At 35.3% G+C, this 18,930-nt stretch overlaps 3 non-coding genes across 3 annotated transcripts; 1 reads left to right on the top strand and 2 right to left on the bottom strand.

Annotated features, from left to right (window-relative positions):
• The first annotated feature begins 1,010 nt into the window (after positions 1 to 1,010).
• On the top strand, positions 1,011 to 1,082 carry TRNAE-CUC (transfer RNA glutamic acid (anticodon CUC)). Its single transcript has one exon. It is a non-coding gene; the product is annotated as a tRNA-Glu (tRNA).
• A 132-nt stretch (positions 1,083 to 1,214) lies between these two features.
• TRNAG-UCC (transfer RNA glycine (anticodon UCC)) lies at positions 1,215 to 1,286 on the bottom strand. The gene has a single exon. It is a non-coding gene; the product is annotated as a tRNA-Gly (tRNA).
• A 263-nt stretch (positions 1,287 to 1,549) lies between these two features.
• TRNAG-UCC (transfer RNA glycine (anticodon UCC)) lies at positions 1,550 to 1,621 on the bottom strand. Its single transcript has one exon. It is a non-coding gene; the product is annotated as a tRNA-Gly (tRNA).
• Positions 1,622 to 18,930: the final 17,309 nt, after the last annotated feature.

The following is an 18,930-nucleotide window of genomic DNA, read 5'->3' on the forward strand; positions in this document are numbered from 1 at the left end:
CCTTTGGCAACAGGACGTCCGCGATTCACGAAAGGGCAGTCGCGCGAAGTCATAGATTCTACACTCCTGAGCTACAACACGTCGTTGAGAACCTCGAGAAACTGCACTCGGCTGCATTCAGCACTCTGCAATCAGCCAGTTATGGCAACATGGCGCTGCTTGACATGGCGGTGGTAGGAGAACGTCAGTGCTGCACCCTGCTACTGCACTACTGAACGAAAGCAAAGAGAGAACTGTTTAGATATGATCCTTCTTTATACGATGAAAAAAATGTTGCTCATATAGTATCGATGAATGGCATTTATTGGCTTGAAATTCATCGGTATAATGAACTTTTAATAGATATTATGAATATTGTATTGAGTATTTTAACTGGATTTATTAATATAACAAATCACTGTTTATTAATATGATATTGTACTTGAATAGGAACGTTTAATTAAATCAATGAAAAAGTTCATTCTTCCAACAAATATGTTCGTAGACTTAATAAATTCATTCATTAGATGATAAAATTTTATACAAGTGATAAAATACATTCATTATATTAACGCATTTTTTTATTAGTTAATAAAGTCTGTGAATAATGTACATGTTCATATACATATTCATTGTCACAATGAATTCTAGTAATAGTTTAATAACTCAAATTAATCAATTTATAAAACCTAAATCATTATAGGAATAAAATTGTTCATTGGACCAATTTTAATGAATTTTCTATTAATACCAATGAATATTTTTATTGTATTTACGTACATTTTTGGTTCAGAGTGTAGTTTCCTTACTGCGAGTTTAGGACAGACACTTTTAGATGTTATAATTAAAGGGGACGTGACGTGCTGTAAATAAAACAAGCATTATTATAAACGAAACTCTGACATTTAAATATCTAATAATTGCACTCTACTTTTATTTTGAAACGGATTCTAAATGATTTTATATTAATTTCTTGATAAATATTTGGTTTTTATACTCAATATTGACTTTTAAAGAGTCTGAAAACGTACTCCGATATGGTCTAGTGGCTAGGATACCTGGCTCTCACCCAGGAGGCTCGGGTTCGATTCCCGGTATCGGAATTTCTTTTTTGTCATATATTTATGATATATAATTGTTAATAAATTTTTGAACGCAAATACTTCGATTTAAAGGTTTCAGATATAATAAAAAAAAAAAAAAAGATTAATACGAGCGCGGAGCAAAAATAACCCTGCGATGGCCGGGAATCGAACCCGGATCAACTGCTTGGAAGGCAACTATGCTGACCATTACACCACCATCGCAGATGCAGACAAGCCTGTTCAAAACAAATGTAAGCTGCATAATTCAATATGGCGGAAGATAAATCGAAATAAAAAAGAGCATCTGTAACGATTTAGAATTAAAATTAATTGCTCTGAAAAAAAGATTATTGTGGTGATCGTCATTGTACTGCGTATGTACGATTAATAAAATTTTTCGAATGTTTCATAGCGATGACAATCGATACATTTTTTATATGCTCCATATATAAATTTATAAAAAAAAAAATTAAAAAATAACTCCCTGCGATGGCCGGGAATCGAACCCGGATCAACTGCTTGGAAGGCAACTATGCTAACCATTACACCACCATCGCAGTTAGAAACTAGTTCTATATAAGTATACACATTGTAGAAGAAGGACATTGATTCGTAATCCTTTTCGAACAATATAATTAATCAAATTTTGCTCTTTACAACTTTCCATAAATATTAAATTATTTTACCTTTATTTTTTCCTTTTATATATTTTTATTAAGCTTCAAATTCAGAAACAATACAACATATACTCTCCAATTAGAAATAGATTTAATATTTGCAGAAGATAAAAGAAATTTCATTTTGTCGATTTTTTTCTACGATGGTCGTTAAAATTTAATATAAATAAATTTTTTTCGATATAAACAAAGCATAAAATTTAAATAGACAATCTGAAGTACGTTAAAAAATATCTATTGATAACAAACGCAATACTAACGCAATTAGTAAAATTGATAACCGAGTTCTATTTTACGAAACCATTTATAATTTAAGCGTACTCTATTGATGATTTCATATACACTTGTAAACATATGACTCACTTTTATATTACGTTTCTTAGCAGATAAATATAATCATTAATCTCCGTTATCCAAATATCGGTTACAAGTTGTATTTATATACCGATGATTTCAAAGAACATGCGGGAAAACTATATTATGTTATCAAAGAAGTAAAACAAAGTAAAAATATTTTTCCTTTTTCTCGATAAAAAACAACGTATCCACTGAGAAAAATGTCTCGGAAAAAACTAATACAGTATCGTAGACTTAATCTTGTCAGTAACTTTAAATTGTAACATAATGGAAAATAGAAAATACACAGATTACAATTTTATAGCAAATTAATTTTCTTACATGCAAACACAAAAATTGTGACTCTGTGTAACAAACGCACAAATAAATTTTATTAATATAAAAAATAAAACATTTTTCTACAACGTTTTAAATAATTATAATACATTAAGAGTAACTTGTTACACCGTTTACGAAATTATGCCATCAAATTTAGTTAAAATTTATTGCGTTATTGTAATGCTCTATAAAATAATATTCTTAAGGGAGGTTTCACCTTTGCCGGCCGTAAAATTAGCTCATTTCGTGAATTTTTTAAAAATAAAAAATTAATTGTTTTACAATAATTGTATATATTTTTTCTACAATTTGTCATAAAATATTCTGGCAAAATTATCAAAAACCACTACACCTTTTAGATTTTGTTAATCCTGCAATATTTTACGGCCTTAAGCAATATTCGTCAATTGATTTGAGACAAGTTTCTTAGAACAATCTTTTAGACGTGTTTATTAGACACAAATTATCTCTATTTGTACTATTATTTGTAAAAGAGCATTCTCCAATTGTACTATAGTATCTGGTGCTATATTTTTTTTCTGAGCGTTGTATCCATTGTTTTGTCGAATAATATTGTTCAAATAACTTGTTCATCTATTCCAAGTAAAAATCTATCAACATTGCTCCAAAATTTAATACATTGATAATTTAATTCGGGTGCGACACATAAATTCGTATATATAGTAATAATTCGCCGCAAAGTCGATATCAATCATCGCGCCACTCAGTCTGCGGCAATTTAATCGACATTCAGTCATATAGATGCGGGATCCCCCAAACGATTTTTCGTAAACCGATATAACCGCTGAATGTGCATCGGTAGATAATGAACGCACGCGGCGCATTGTTTTCCGCTCGCCAATTAAACAGCATTTTACCAGTCAGAAATGATGGGCTCGCCAATTAAGCAGCATTATCCGGCTCCTAAAGCTGCTGGCCAAACCTGCACCTTTATCTGTGAAAATTAAAAAACTTTAGACGTTATAAACTCAGACGTATTGTGTACGTTCAGACTTATCTATTTACATGCTTTAAGGTTTGAAGTGATTAAAGCTTGTCTTAACAATCGACTGCCACTTAGGAAGATAACTTTAAATAAACGAGATAAAATTTCTGCCACTCAAGTGAAGAGGAATGATGTAGATCAGGGATTATACTCTGGGCAAATATCACATACAAAAATGTACGAAAATAATATAGTTCTATAGTAGGTATACGACACTTTATATTTATTAATTTCCCTATTTCCATGTACAACTTTTTTTGAGTGTAAAGCTCCTAAAGAAAGTGATTGAGAGAATTAAGTCGAATTCTGTTTAAAGCTACTAGAATTCTAATTGAAATAACTGAGATATTCAAAATTTCCTAATTAAATCTACTAGAATTGATAAAAATATATAGTTTTATCAAAAATCTACCACAGTTAAAAGAATTGTGTATTGGTGTTGGAAACGGCCCACTCACGTCTGTGTTAAATTTTTTAATATATTCGAGTGTTAATTTAACATAATGTGATTATGTTATTTAAAAGATTTTGTGTGAAATTGATATTCAACGTTTTTTGGTTTCAAAGTGACATAATTTATGAGTAAATGGACAAGTAACATAAAAATAGTATTTTAAAACGTTAAGGCAAATGAATGAAATAGGTGTTAATTTAACATATCATAAATGTTTATTTTCTGAAAAAAAAAAAAAAAAAAAAAAAAAAAAAGATGTATAGTTAATCAGAATTTCGGATAGTTCATTTTTCACCCTAGAATTCCAATTAATTCAATGAAACATTTACCTCCGAGTAGTACTGTTTGAGATATAAAAGCATTAACTTGACGTGTATATTCATGCCTATTATTAAACCTACATTGACGCTTTGTGAATATACGATGTTGAATACTCGAGGTTGACAAACGAGGCTCTACGATCGAACGAATTAGGCAAAGCTATCTTCATGCTTATTTGCTTTTGCTCTGATATATGCTCCGATGGTAGAATTTGCGAGCAATATAACGGCGAGAACGAACTGCGTGATTAGCGCGGTCAGTTATTTGCATCGACACGGCGCGGCGGAGATACGCACACATTCCGAAATTCTCTCAGCGCGAGACACAATGCAAATTCGATTACGTTAGAAACAGCATTTGGCGCTCGGCCCACATTAGCCACGCTCTGGTTACTTGTTTGATTAATTTGCCGCGGATTTAATATCACGAACAATTACGCTCGCGGAAGATCTATGCTGGTAGCTCGTAATTCCGCCGCACAGATCGGGAGATATCCAGAAGATGAAATATTTTTAACTTCTACAAAAGACGTGTAAAGTTATTAAAATGAAAATAAAGATCATTACTTTAGAAAAACTTATATAAATGATATTTGATGTAATTAATTTTATAATATATTTTTACTTAGGCATTGAAATGCTTATTCCAATATAATTATTGATATACAAAAAAAAAAACCGTAATACACAGAAATTTGTACACAGTTGGAAAAAATATGTTAAATTTAACATAAATCGCATGTCCCAAGCGGTCCACTCGAATTTTTGTATATAATTTAACAGATACGTGCAAATTGTATATTACTTTAATATATTTTTTAAATCGTTTCAATAACTATACACTTCATATTCATTATATTCATTTAACATAAGAGACATATGTTACATCTAAATATGTACCTCACTTAACACAAACTTTAACCAGCAGCCCAAAAGTACGCAAATTTTCCAACTGTGTAGCAAGTATTAAGAAAATGTTATAATGTCATTATTAAATTAGCTCATTATATTTAATTAAATTATTGTAGTTTTAAAGATAGGATCATTGGAAGAGTTTGGTTTATTACTAGCGTTCGTGTCGATCAAAATAGATGGTCTTTTAAACCAGATAAAAGATGAAATAAGGGAGATTTGTTTACTTATTACGTTCCGAACGGAGCGAGTTAATCGGCTCGTGGACGTTTCTGGATCTCGTGATTGATTGACTGAGTGGGTAACTGCAGTAATTGAGAAAACTGCCACACTATAGGCGAATTTTCCTTTATCTAGAATCGTCGCATCGTTAGCAACTGGCGAAGTGGTTTACAATTTTTCTTAGATCCCCTATCGTTGTTGATATCTAAACCGCGTTCTTGGAAGAGCTTGAAAAGCAAGGTGCTTTACGATTTTTCTTAAGGGCGTCGAGTACTTCTTGAGTGGACGTCGTGCTCTTGTTACAATAATATATATGACTGGATGAATTGTCTGCGGCTTGTTTTACAATTTTTGCGTGCCGTCCGGCACGTTTTTGTGAGTCCAGTTTCAGATGACGCTGACATGGGAAATTATCGTAAGAGTTTTATGATCTGGCGCGACGGATATGTGGCGCCTGTTTTTCTTCTTTTTTTTAGAGTAAGATTGTGAGAGTCACCCTACTTTTGAGTGTTCGCTATCCCGTCTGTTTGTGTTGGAAACATAGTGTTTCGCAATTTTTACCTGCCGCCAGCCCCTGTTATTTTTTCTTCTTTTGATTGGCATTTATGAGTTTCCCAATGCATGGAGTTCACTTAAGCGTCTCTCTAATCAGACATCTGCACTCAGCCCCTCTTCATAAGTGTCATTCTAGTCGTGACACTGCGAGTAGGATCCTTTGAAAGGAAGGAATCGTGGAGCCTACAGGACGTAACAGATTCGTATGGATTCGCTCAGCTGCGAATAGATAAACATTTTGTATCTCCTGCTGACAAATAAAACATATAACGATAGACGTAAATGTTGAGATTTTTCCACGCTCGCCCACACCATCCGTTCACTGAAAAAAATGTTGGCCCAATGAATAATAATGATTAATCAATGTTCGACTTATTAATGTTATTTACATTAATTAATGTCCAATTTATTCATTGATACAATAACTGAATTCATTTATATAATTATATATTCATTCTTGCAATAAATTCTAGTAATAGTTTTATAACCTAAGAGTTCAGTGGATCAATTTTCATTAATTAAAGGAATATTTTGTTGGTACATTTTTGGTTCAGTGTTATCAAATTATATTTATTAAACATTTTAGTTTCAACCCTTTTTATGTGATTTTCTTGATTAATTTTTTATATTGTTACATTTACGCATGATTTCGTACGACAATTAATAAAGATTTTCTTAAATCGTATTAAACATTTTATTAAACATTTTAGTTTCAAAAGCAATGGGACTTGTAATTTATTTACGATTTTGAATAATCTATTATTAAAATTAGAAAAATAAAATTACACAAGTTCAGATTAAGAATTTAAAATCTTTATTAATTGTTGTACGAAATCATGCGTATAAATCGTAAATGTAACAATATAAAAAATTAATCAAGAAAATCACATAAAAAGAGTTGCCACCTTTTTTAATTTTATACTCGTAAAAAAAAAGGAAGAATATGTTTCATTAGAATTAGACATTTCTTAAAATATTAAATTCGTAACACGTTCTATTACGTCATGTAATTTGTTTGTTTTTTTTTTTTCAAAGAAGCAAGGGAAATAGAACGATTCATGCCACGCTCGAATTCTTTCCCGAAAATTGCAAAAGTTACGAAAAAGCATCCCTGCATAATACGAGTAATATGCGATTGGCCGAGCGTGATATTCGTTACGAGAATTCAAACTCGAGACCGTTTCTGAGAGCCTGTCGGAAAAATATGTATTCCGAGAAACGAGGTGACATAATAATTGCGTGAAAAAAAAACAACAAATCTCACCGCGATATTTTCCGATCCCACGGTGTGTCATTCGCGTTGTTATTTGCGACTTCGATAATATCGAATCGTACGCGCGCTACTTCGCGCGGTTACCCTTGAAGATTGCCGCACATTAAACAACATGAAATTCATAATTCGACATCGCGCGATCGGAACATCCGTTATTTGCTCTGTCGAGCAAATCATGATAACTCGGGAGTTTTATCGATCACTTTTGGATTTGCTTTTCTAATAATTATACGATTTCGCGCGCGTCGGTTTCAGAGCGGTGCAAATAAATTTTACCGTTAAACAGTTGGTAGACCCTGCGGTGAATCTTGTTCCTACCAGTTCCTACCGACGCGACGCGTCGTACTTGCTGCTTTCGGTAATTGATTTGAATCGTTGATCGACGAAACTCTTTGGAAGGATCCAGAAGGATCTCGCGTGTGTGTCGTTACGAGTGAAAGCAAACCGTTGCGAAACGGGACGGTTATATACCGCGGAGTGCCGGCGTTTTGGGAGTCGCGCGTATATAAAGATTTATAAAATCAATCATAAATGTTGGGTGCAAGAAAATCTGCGAACATGCATCGCTTTACAACAGCGAAGGTAAGCCTGAAACAATTATATCCTCTTTTCGTGTTCAAAGCCGTTTTTACTTTTTAATAGCATAAAAGAAATTTAGTCTAATGTTAAATTCTTAAAGAATAATTGTCTAAAAAAATTACGATTGTATTAAAATTATGTCGCAACATAATTTTAATTTTATTATTATGTCACGGCGGTATATAATTTTAATTCATTATTAAAAATCGTAATTTTTTCGGGATTTTTCAAGAATTTAACATTAGATTAAATTTCGTTTATGCTAGTAAAAAGTAGAACGGCTTTTGTTTTCTGCTATTAAAAACAGGGTTGTCACAAATGTCAGGGCATTTAAAAATGCGTCGGTGAAGTCATGAAAAGTCAGGGATTTAGCAGACTTTTCGGGAAAAATGAAAAACAGTTGTAAAGAAATTTTATTTATATCACCGCGCTACAATCGATAAAATCATTCCGCTTCGTTCTTCAAGCCAACTCGGCCGATAATTCTTTCGCTTGATGATTTGCCGTCATCTTGCGGCGCTAGTGCACCATTGCGTTTTGTTTTGACTTGCAATTCATTTGGACGTGTTTTGTGACAAGAAATTTGTGGCAAAAACCCTGAAAAGGTAAACGACCTGCCATTTATTCGGTACTGATAATATTAAAGACACAGATTTTATTCAACGGCTTAAAATTATTTCGCGACATTATAATAATTTCACGAATTAAAATTATGTCGGGACACAATTCGCAATTATTATGTCGCGTTATAATAATAATTCGTCGAGTTGAAATTACGTCGCGACATAATAATTCGAGGAATTAAAATTATATCGCGACATAATAAAAATTCGGAATCTCTGTTATGCCTTGATATAATTTTAATTTATTATTAAAAGTCGTAATTATTTTAAAACAATTATTTTTTCCGAATAAGACTAAATATTTTTTATATTAAAAAATAAAACGGCTAGCCATAAATATTAAGTCGAAAACGTGTCCCCATAATGAAATAATGATTTTAGATATCCAAGAGAGATGTCTGTCAGGACGATCGATGAGAGTTGATGACGACAGGAGACCTGACGTCTTCCGGTTTCCGGTCAAGAAGGAGTGGTAAGTCTGAATTGTTCAAAGTTTGTCTACTTTAAAGTAAGACTCTCTCGACGACGCGAGATTTCTAGTAAGGAATAAATAGAGTGAATGAAAATAAATTATTAAATACATAAAAATAAATCGTGATTAGTCAAGTAAAATTAATTACTGCTCGCGGATCATTATAATCGTTCAAAAATTAAATTATTAAAAATTTGAATGCATACTGTCTGAATATTTTATTAATGGTACGTAATAATATCTTAAGTGATTAGTTTATAAATTACAATTCTATTATTTAATTAAAAATTTCAATTAAATTAGATTATGTGACAATTTTAATCCTTTTAAATCTGAAAACTTTCGAAAATTTTAAAATTAGTATTCTTGGAAATCTCTCTTTTTGTTTTACAATTTGGTAAACAAATATAAATTTTGATTTTCTAAGTGCGCATATTCTGCTATTTTTTTTTTTTTTTTTAATAAAAAATCCTTAAAAGAATATTTTTTACAGAGTTATTCCGAAAACTGAATAATATATCCATAGCAAATAATCCTGATTGAAATGATTTTTATTATGTTACTTCCAAAGCTATGCAGCTTTTCCTGCAATCAGAGAAAAAGATTGTTCAACAAATTATCGATTATAACTAACAGTTAATTAAAAGCTAATTAAAAGATAATATTTACATAAACGGGTACTTTTTGGCATCTCTTGATTCCATTTATTGCTCGATTTCAATCACAGATATATAGATTACTGATTGTACTTCTCACAATCACAGTAACCCCATTATTTCAATTTATATTCTACAATATATAATTAAACCTCGCGCAGTAACAGCACAAATTACATCCGGGCGCGATATGAACGATAAGATAACGCGTTGATTAGACTCAATCTTACGATTAATCACTCTATTTATCTACTGCAGAAATCGAAGCGTCGTCGGGAGGAAGGAGCGCGGCGTCAAAGCAAAGTACGGAAAGTCCGCGAACGAAACAATCGCGATAATATCATCCTGGAGCCTCGGAGCGTTAGTAGATATCGCGATGCTGTCATCGTTAATAATGAACTAATGACAGGGAATGGAGGGTCATTCCGAGCTCCCGGAGCCTCGCCGAATTACGCTGATAGAAATTGCGCTGATAAAAGAGCGTTGAGATATTCACGCCGTTCACTCGGCCTTATCCTTTAATTATAAAAAGGATCTCATTAGAAAAATGCGCGGGTTACGCACGTATTACGCGCGCCGACGATCACCTACGATGCGCATTATCTGCGGATTTGCATATCGCGTGCTTATGTACGCACGTGTGCAATAAGAAGGGACACCTGAGTGCAGGCGCCGGCCGTCGCCGCCGGCCGCCCCAGAGTGTTTGTACAAAGAATTACAGAGTACGACAATTTACCCTCTCCGCGCCCTCACTCTAATTACCGACACCACCAAAAATTACGCCCCTGCGCGATTTCAAAATCGCTGTCGGCGCCGATGTCCCATCCCGTGATTTGCTGCCAGGTGTTGATACAGCGAGATATCGCGTGTGCTTTGATAACACGCGCGATATTTGATAACGCGTTGCAGCGCCCTTTCGCGTTTTATCTTGAAATAGCGAGTTCTCTTGTAAATCTGTAGTCGGGCTGTGCAAAAGATGAACATTCTTTCTGAAATAAATGATGTATTCAACCCTCTGCTGGCAGTATGAATTTTAAACTCTTTTGTTAGCAATAGAGATAGAAATCTGAGAAAAATTTTTATGTATTTGTCCAAGTTTTAATAACGATTTTTCATCATCATAGAAGTCGGGTTATACTTTAATTATTTTTTACTGATTTTATTTATTAAAATTCTTTCACAAAATATTGGTAGTGTCTTTAAAGATTTCAATTACTAATAGACGTTTAGAAATAACATTTTTTAAAATCTTTTTGCACACAGAATGATTTTGTTAAAGTATTTAAAAGTGTAGATACAGATTTAAAAATAATTTTGTTGGACCAATCAAAATAAATATGTCGAGCTACTAGAATCTCAGAAAACTTTGTGCAGCTCTCACTTAAGTTTTTTGTATAATTATTTTGATGATCCAAAAAAAGTAAAATTATTTTCAAATCTGCATCTACCTAAATTTTTAGACATTTCAGCAAAATCGTTCTTTCTGTGCAGATAAAAAACCCAAAAAATTATTTCCTGGTCTAAATAACCTTCAACTAAATAACAATTTTTATTTATTAACAATTATAATGACACTTTTGGCTCATAGTCCTTTTCTATTTCTTATTTATAAAACTAATTCAACATTTTCCAAGTATAAAATTGAAGATATTACACGCTCACGCAAAATATCGTTGCTCTTTCGCAGATCTGTAGTAATTCAATATCATCTTCTTTATTTTTTCGCGTAAATTTGTGCCTCGCCGGAGCAAGATTACTCGGGCTCATAGTCTTTTTTTTCTTCGTTGCTCGCAAGTTCGCCCGATAGCTCCGTGTTCTACTTTCAACAACTTCAATGAAGTTCTATAAAGTTTGTTCGCCGTTTCGAGCGTAATTTATTCCTATTCTGTTTGCGCTCTGTCTGAGATGTACATACCCATCTGTATTTTATGCGAGGAAAACAATGAAGACTCTAAGGCGGGAATTTAATAAGGCGGAATATTTCGATGGATTAACAAGAAAAATAAATTAATATAAAGATAGAACTCTCGAGAATGTCAAATTACAAATAAAAACGGGCTACTGAGAGTCATAATTAATAGTTTTATTAAATTAATACTTACTATAATAATTCAAATTATTATCACATGAATTTGAATTATTATCATTAATAAATTCGCCCCAAGTACCGTTGTATGACTCTCATTAGCTCGTTTGTAATTTAACCAAAAAAAAAAAAATAGTTTCGACGAAATACCATTTAGACGGTATAGTAGAACATAGTAATTTTTTAAACGTTTGTCAAGTTAGCATCCCCACACTCTATTGAAAATTAGAATGAGATATACAAAAATTAATTTTGATATACAGCCTTAGCTAAAAATTTTAGACATTCTTTTATCTGTATTGTTGCCTAGAAGTTGCTGATATTAATAAATATAAAGGATAATTTACAGCCATAAATTATAATTTTTCAATTAAAACTTAAATAGTGGCTAGCTAATAAGATGTTTTTGGCCAAAACTATCCTGTTGAAATACATGAAATTATAATAATACAAAGTTTATGATTCGCGCAGAGAGCATTGCTCCTTTTCGCAGTGCCGAGAAATGTATACGTTAGGAATTTATTGTGCACTACACAATAGATCCTGGGCTAATTGTCAATTGACAAATACAAAGCCATTGTCTAATCTCCTCCTTGGTTTCTCCCTCGAATGAACTGCGAGAGGGCATACTCGGGGGCCCTCTTGGCGGTCCGATCGATCCGCATTAATCCAAAGCACTTCAAATAGTGCGATCGTGGTATGCGTTCAGGAATGGCAATAACGTTGATAGGATAGTAATATGATTATCACCTGTGCAAGAGGGCCGACAGTGGTGCTACACGTATAATTAGAGACAGGATTGAAGGGGCGGAACGAGAGGATAGGGAGAACGGGAGCGGAACGCAAGTATAATGCCATGCAAATACAGCTCATCACTTGGTCCGCCAGGAATGGAGTGCATTAATCCGCTAATGCACATGGGTCCCGTAAAATTAGATTCGACCAGATTTAGTTGGAAATGCGATATTTCAGTGTCGGCCGAATTCCCGGCGACGACTGCCGCAGCCGGAGAATACCGCGCGGCGTAACGCGGAGCGGAGCTCTGCGATGCGATGCGACTGGCAAAACGAAACGTTGTTACTCGTCGCAGCCAGATTAATGGCATCGATCGAATCGTACACGCGACATTGGCGCGGATTTAAAATCCGCGCGTTAAGTATAAAAAAAAAAAACAAATGCGCGGGCTCGGTCTTCGTGACACGCCAATGAGCGTTAACATCCATCAACATTCATGCACCGCGTTAGCAGTTATTGTTGTGTCGCAACGCGTATGCACGTTTCGCACGTTCGTCGACGCACCTGAATATCGCCGCGAATTTCCGTGACTGGCGAGACCAACTGAGAGTTCCACCACGGTCTAACAGATGGCTGTAGGATGGTGCTTTCTGCCATCGTTGAATTTGTGAATGTCCTCGTTGATGTCGCGTGGAAAGCTAAAACTATGCCCCGTTCTACCGTGTTTCAATTGTTTCATTTTATCATTTTTTATTAATATTTATTCGATATATTTACGTGCTCCCGAAAATACATCTACTGTATATAGAACGAAAAGTACGGTCATTTTGCTGATAGGTCTAAAGGTTTAGTTATAGATAGAAATTTGAGAATAAATTTATGAACTCACATAAAATAGTTACGTAAAATCCTGAACATCGATGACAATGTGTTGCAAAAAAGTTTTAACATTCCAACAACAACTGGTTTGCACATTTTACATAATTATTTTACTGGTTCAAATATGAAATATAAATAAATTTTTAAATACTTCAACAAAATTATTCTCCCATAGTGTTCACAAAATTACATTTTTAAAAAATTAATAATTATTATCTGCTCATATAAATTAAAAAAAATTTTTCATATAAGTATACTTCCCAGGTCAAAAAACAATGAGCTATATTATTGATTGTAATAAATTTATCGAATTATAATATAATAACAAATATAGCTCATTGTTTTTTGACCTGGAAAGTATACTTATTTTTAAAAACTTTTTACATTTATAGGAAACGCAGGGTATATTTTGAGAGAGAGGCAAGAAGAAATATTATGAATTATAAGTCTTACTAAAGAAAAAGCTGTAAAATTTGAAAATAAATTTTCGCTCTCTCTTTGTAAAGATTGAAATAATAAGAAATACATTTCTGAAAAAAAATGACTCGTAGAATATTGCTCGCTGATAACCGTGACTTTCGCGGAAATATCCGCGCATTTCATCCGGTTTTCTTTACTTTTCGAAGACAATGGCGTCGATTCTCTCCGTTTTTAACGATTCTCGAATCCCTGAGCGTGGAGTCGATATATCGCGGCTCGGATTCGACGGACGTCTCTCCTGTTGCGTTTCACCTGGCGCCCCCCTGTCGCCCGCGGACTGGCTTCCCCCTTCTTTTCGCGCGGTTCCTCGTCCAACTGTGGGATTATTCGCGTCCAATTAAATTTAACGAATTTCCACGGGTGCGAACGGCTTTATTGGTTTCATTAATTACGCATGCATCGCCCTCGCGGCGCGGCTTCTCTGGAACACAGGCACGTATTCTGCGATCGCCACTATCATTTCTATCACGTGCGGCTCATACCGTTTCATGCAGTTCTATAGCGATTTGGTATTTGACGATGCAGATGAACCACTTGGTGAAACCGAACAGTATACGGGATTATTCGTTAATTATACTTGAATAAGATAAATCTGTTGATTAAATGTCCATTTCTTTGACAAGACTACCAAATTTAATATTAATATGAATTACTATATATATATAGACTCTTTATGTGTGCTGTATAATTTTAATAAACTTCATTAGTTTCTATTAACCGGGAATGTAGCCGGACACAAACAATATAACAAACGCTTGATCAAAGAAAACGTTTCTCTCTGCGTGTTATTCTATATGCACTTTGTGATACGTCATAATGAGATAACTCGAATACCCTCACGCACAATCGCAATCGATTTACCTTTTATTACGATATCTGCATACGCTCTATAAATACCGAACCGAAATAGGGATACGATGCGAGCAGAGGGTGACCGAAGGTTGGTTGCGGTGAATATGCCCCGCGGGATCCAACGAACGTGCGTCGAGGGGAAGGGGAAAATCCGACGCTATTCCGGATTTAGTAATTAAATATTTTCCAGCTCGATTCGACGGGCACCGTCGATTTATAATACTATTTTGACGGAATATCGACGCGGCGCGGCGGCGGCAGCGCGACTGGCTCGCGGAAGCGTTTGATTCATAATCACGGCAAAAGTTTGTTTAAAAAAGCACACGGGATTGAAATAACGGGTCATGAAACGGCATGAAAGGGAAAAAGCAGGGATTAGTAACGTAATATAGCGTGACGCTTTTTATGCGTTCGGCTCTTTTTTTTTTTTTTTTTTCCGTGTTTCCATTCGAACCCGCGAAACATTTTTTTAATATAATAAAAAAAATTCAACCCGGTTTTTTCACTTATTCCAATATTTGTTCTTCCAAATGTATAGATATATCAATCAAATGTAATTCTCGTTCGCGCGTATTGTGAAATATTCTTTTTTGCGTTTAATAGAATAATTTTATTTGTTCTTTTTTAATAAAATTTTATTACTTCTCGCACATATTTCGACACATGTCGGATAAAATATTACAAAAAATAGGCTTGTTTTAAATGTAAAATTATTGTACGTATATCAGAAAGTACACGGAACAAATGGCGAGATTTGCTGAAATATCTACAAATTTACTAGATCTGAAAATATAATACATTTTTTTGGACCATTGGAATAATAGAAGAACTTTCAAGCTGAAAGAATAGAAACTTTTTGCAGACAAATATAACATTTTGATAATCCCCGACACAATTTTTTCGTTTCTAATTCTATTTCAGCAAACTCGTCTGTAGTTTACACGACAAGAGCTACAATGCACAATAGAACGATGGAGACGTTTTTCTCTTGCGATAACTTGGAAGCTCTATCAGAAGTTCAGGACGGGCGGGAAACATGTGAGATCCCGGTGTGGCTGGCCTATCGACACGAATATGCTAATTATCTCGTGGCGCGTTAGTTATGCTAATTTCTCTATGATTCATCCGAGCAAACATATGCTGTCTTGAATTTCATTCTGACCACCTGCGAAGGGCTAATTGTCGATGAATTATTAATTTACGAACACAACCCGCATGGTGTACTTACGCTTTAATGATGCCGACGCGTTTTTCAAACGCGCGGCAAACCTTCGCTTTCACATAATGCTTGTATTAAACTCGCGTCTACGTGTAACGTACTTTTATTACGCCGACAATTAGCCTTGAGCGAAATCGACGTTGTTATACGCGTTCTCGACTGCTGCAACGTTCTGCTACTAATGTCTCGTAATTACGCGAGTAAGGAACGTGTTTATTTTAATTTTTATTCCCACACGTTGAACTCCAATTTCTGTCGATTACTCATAATTATGCGACATGATGTTTCTCGCTACGTTTCCTTCATTTCTACATAGAAAAAACATTTTGCCGAAGTATTTAAAAATTTATAGCTAGCTATAAATTTAAAAATAATCTTTCTTGTTGCGCTGGACCTTTCAAATAATTATGTAAAACGTTTAAATGTTGTAACAAAAGTTCTGCACAAAAATTTAATATTCTAAACAGCCTAAATTATTTTCAAATCTATACTACAAATAAACCATTTCTTCTCATGTACATAATATATATATTTCAGACTTGTATCTAGCTAAACTTTTAGATACTTTAGTCCTTTCCGTGTATAGCTATTTTACGTCGCGCGCGATATAAATACAATATTAACTCGCGATTAACTCGAATACAGATGACAATAGATGCGTGCGTGACACGCGTCGATGAATCGCCAAGACCGAGCGAAGCGGATACATAGAGCGAGCTCGTGTCGCATCGTCGCGTAAATCTTTGGACGACGAGGCGGGCTTCTCTCATTCATCCCGCGGGGACGGAATATAGGCAGGCGCCCTTCGCCCTCTCTTCCGCGAGAATGCTAATTAACAATTGCCAGCTCGCGCAGGCGGCGCGCGACGAAATCGTAAAACGGTACGTTGCCGCGGCCTAACAGGGCGTGAAGGGTGAATTAGACGGTGACGTCACGCGGGCCTACCGAAAATGCATTAGACGTCGCCGCGCCGACCAGCAACAGGGCTGCGCGCGGGAAGGGAAACCGGGAGAAAGAGGAACACCAGATCTCCCTGCAGGCTCGTAAACTGGCGCAATGGCCCTGACAAGAGGGGCTTCGGTCGGGGGGGGGGGGCAAAAAAAAGCGGACGGAGGTCGTCAATGTTGATGATGCGTGGATCACGATGTACTGACGGCTCCATCATAGCCTGCCACGGCTCTCTCTATGTACCTCGGCCCCCTTCGCTCTCTCTCTCTCTCTCTCTCTTTCTCTCCTCCTCCTCCTTTCGCTCTTTTCCATTCTATGGGAAAATATACCACCTCCGTGTAGCCTCTGTTCCATTTGCTTTATTGAAATAATGTCGAGGGCCCATCCGCTCTTCTATCGGCACGTCCCACCGCGGCGACGGCCGGATTTTATCGCGACAATTTTCCAAGATTTATTCTTGACGATTGTTCGGATTCGGGGGACAGAGTTTCGAGGGTCTTGCAGACCAATGTTTTTGTTTAATGATGTATAACACTTACATAACATATTTATTTTACTCTGAAAGATTTCTCCTAATTTGTAGTTCATCGTACATTCTGTAAACGCTCAGTATATATACCGCTTTATTTATTTTACTCTGAAAGATTTCTCCTAATTTGTAGTTCATCGTACATTCTGTAAACGCTCAGTATATATTTTTATTTAGCTCAACAAATTACTTTAATGTTTTATACATTGTTCACTTGAGTTGTTTGCAAAATAAACAGAATGGTATTTGCGGGAAAATCAAGTGACATATGGTGATCAGATGAAACTCGTGCCGACTATAAAATAGAAGCATCTATTACCATATGTTACTTTTTAATTAACATATTTATTCTTGGCAGAACGTGACGACGAGTTTCGCTCTATTCCGATCAAGTTCGACTTTAATAATGATGAACCTTGAATTCTCTCAACGGCTATTGTATATTACGTCAAAAGATACAGCTGTTACTCACATTTATCAAGTATCTTTAGCTATTCTTTTTTTTAGAAACGACGATAATCATCTATGTTGTAGATATTATTAACGATGTTAACGAGACGAATTTCTTTCGCTTCGGCAAAAAAAAACAAAAGCAGGAAATGAGAACGATCCGTGGGAGCGACGTGATTGTTTACAGGGTGGAACATATAAGAACTGTCGCGCAGACTCCTCTTTCTTGCCCTCGCCATATCCGAGTGTCGTCACATATTGACGCCTCCGCTTTATTCAATTGCTCATCCGACGACACAAGATCCGACGATACTTTGGCCTGAGGCTCAAACATGTTTTTTCGCTTTCGCTCATTTCCGGACTGAGTATACTCGGCGTCCTGCGCGATTCCGGACGGACACGAATATGGTGTCTCAACGACGAGAATAACGGGCTATTTAGTTCTCCAGTTCGAAAAAAAAAAAAAAAAAAAGAGTAGGTGGACAAGAAAGAGAGGAGGAAGGGAGAAAGGGGGATTGATCCCCGAAGGAAAGGTCCGCGCCGCCCGGCGGTAATTTTTTCCTCATCAGGCAATGTTACGGGAATTTCATTGGTAATTAAAAGTCACCGGGCTGTGTGATTGGAATTAATGGTCAAATGGTCAATCTGCCCAGAGGGAAAAAAAGCTCAGCTGTAAAATGGCCTCGACACTCGATTTGTACTTGATGGCACGTACAGCAGCGGGTGAGTTTCGCGACACTTCGTGTACTACAGCTGTTTTATTATTTCAAGCCCTTCGCCGTTTTTAGTGATTTATAAAAAGCCGAGAGTCGGCGTTGATACTCCATATACTGCAATTCGCTGTTAACTGCGCCCGAGGTATTATTTACATCGGCGCAATCCTTTGTCGCGGTTGATGTTTGTCCGCGCGCTCTGTTATTTCATTATTCTGTTATCGTGCAGATTAAAGTCCTTTAGAGACACCGATTGAATTCACAATGCACTAAAATAATCCGTAACACACAAGGTATTTAACGGAAGATATTTTAATAACAATAATTGAATGCGAAATAAAATCACTCTGAAATTAAATAGCTTTAACAATAATTGAATCTGAAATAATACGACACGAAAATTGTTCGAAACTATAATTCTTTAAATTAATATAATTACAGACATACATTGCTCTCTTAAACTTTTAGCGCGTCTCACTCTTAAAGATTGAAAATCGAGCTCTTTTCTGGCTCTTTAGCGTGAAATTTTACTCCATAGAATTTAGAGGGTC

This window comes from Cyphomyrmex costatus, unplaced genomic scaffold (assembly GCF_001594065.2).
Source record: "Cyphomyrmex costatus isolate MS0001 unplaced genomic scaffold, Ccosl1.0 scaffold6, whole genome shotgun sequence".
Taxonomy (NCBI): Eukaryota; Metazoa; Arthropoda; class Insecta; order Hymenoptera; family Formicidae; genus Cyphomyrmex; species Cyphomyrmex costatus.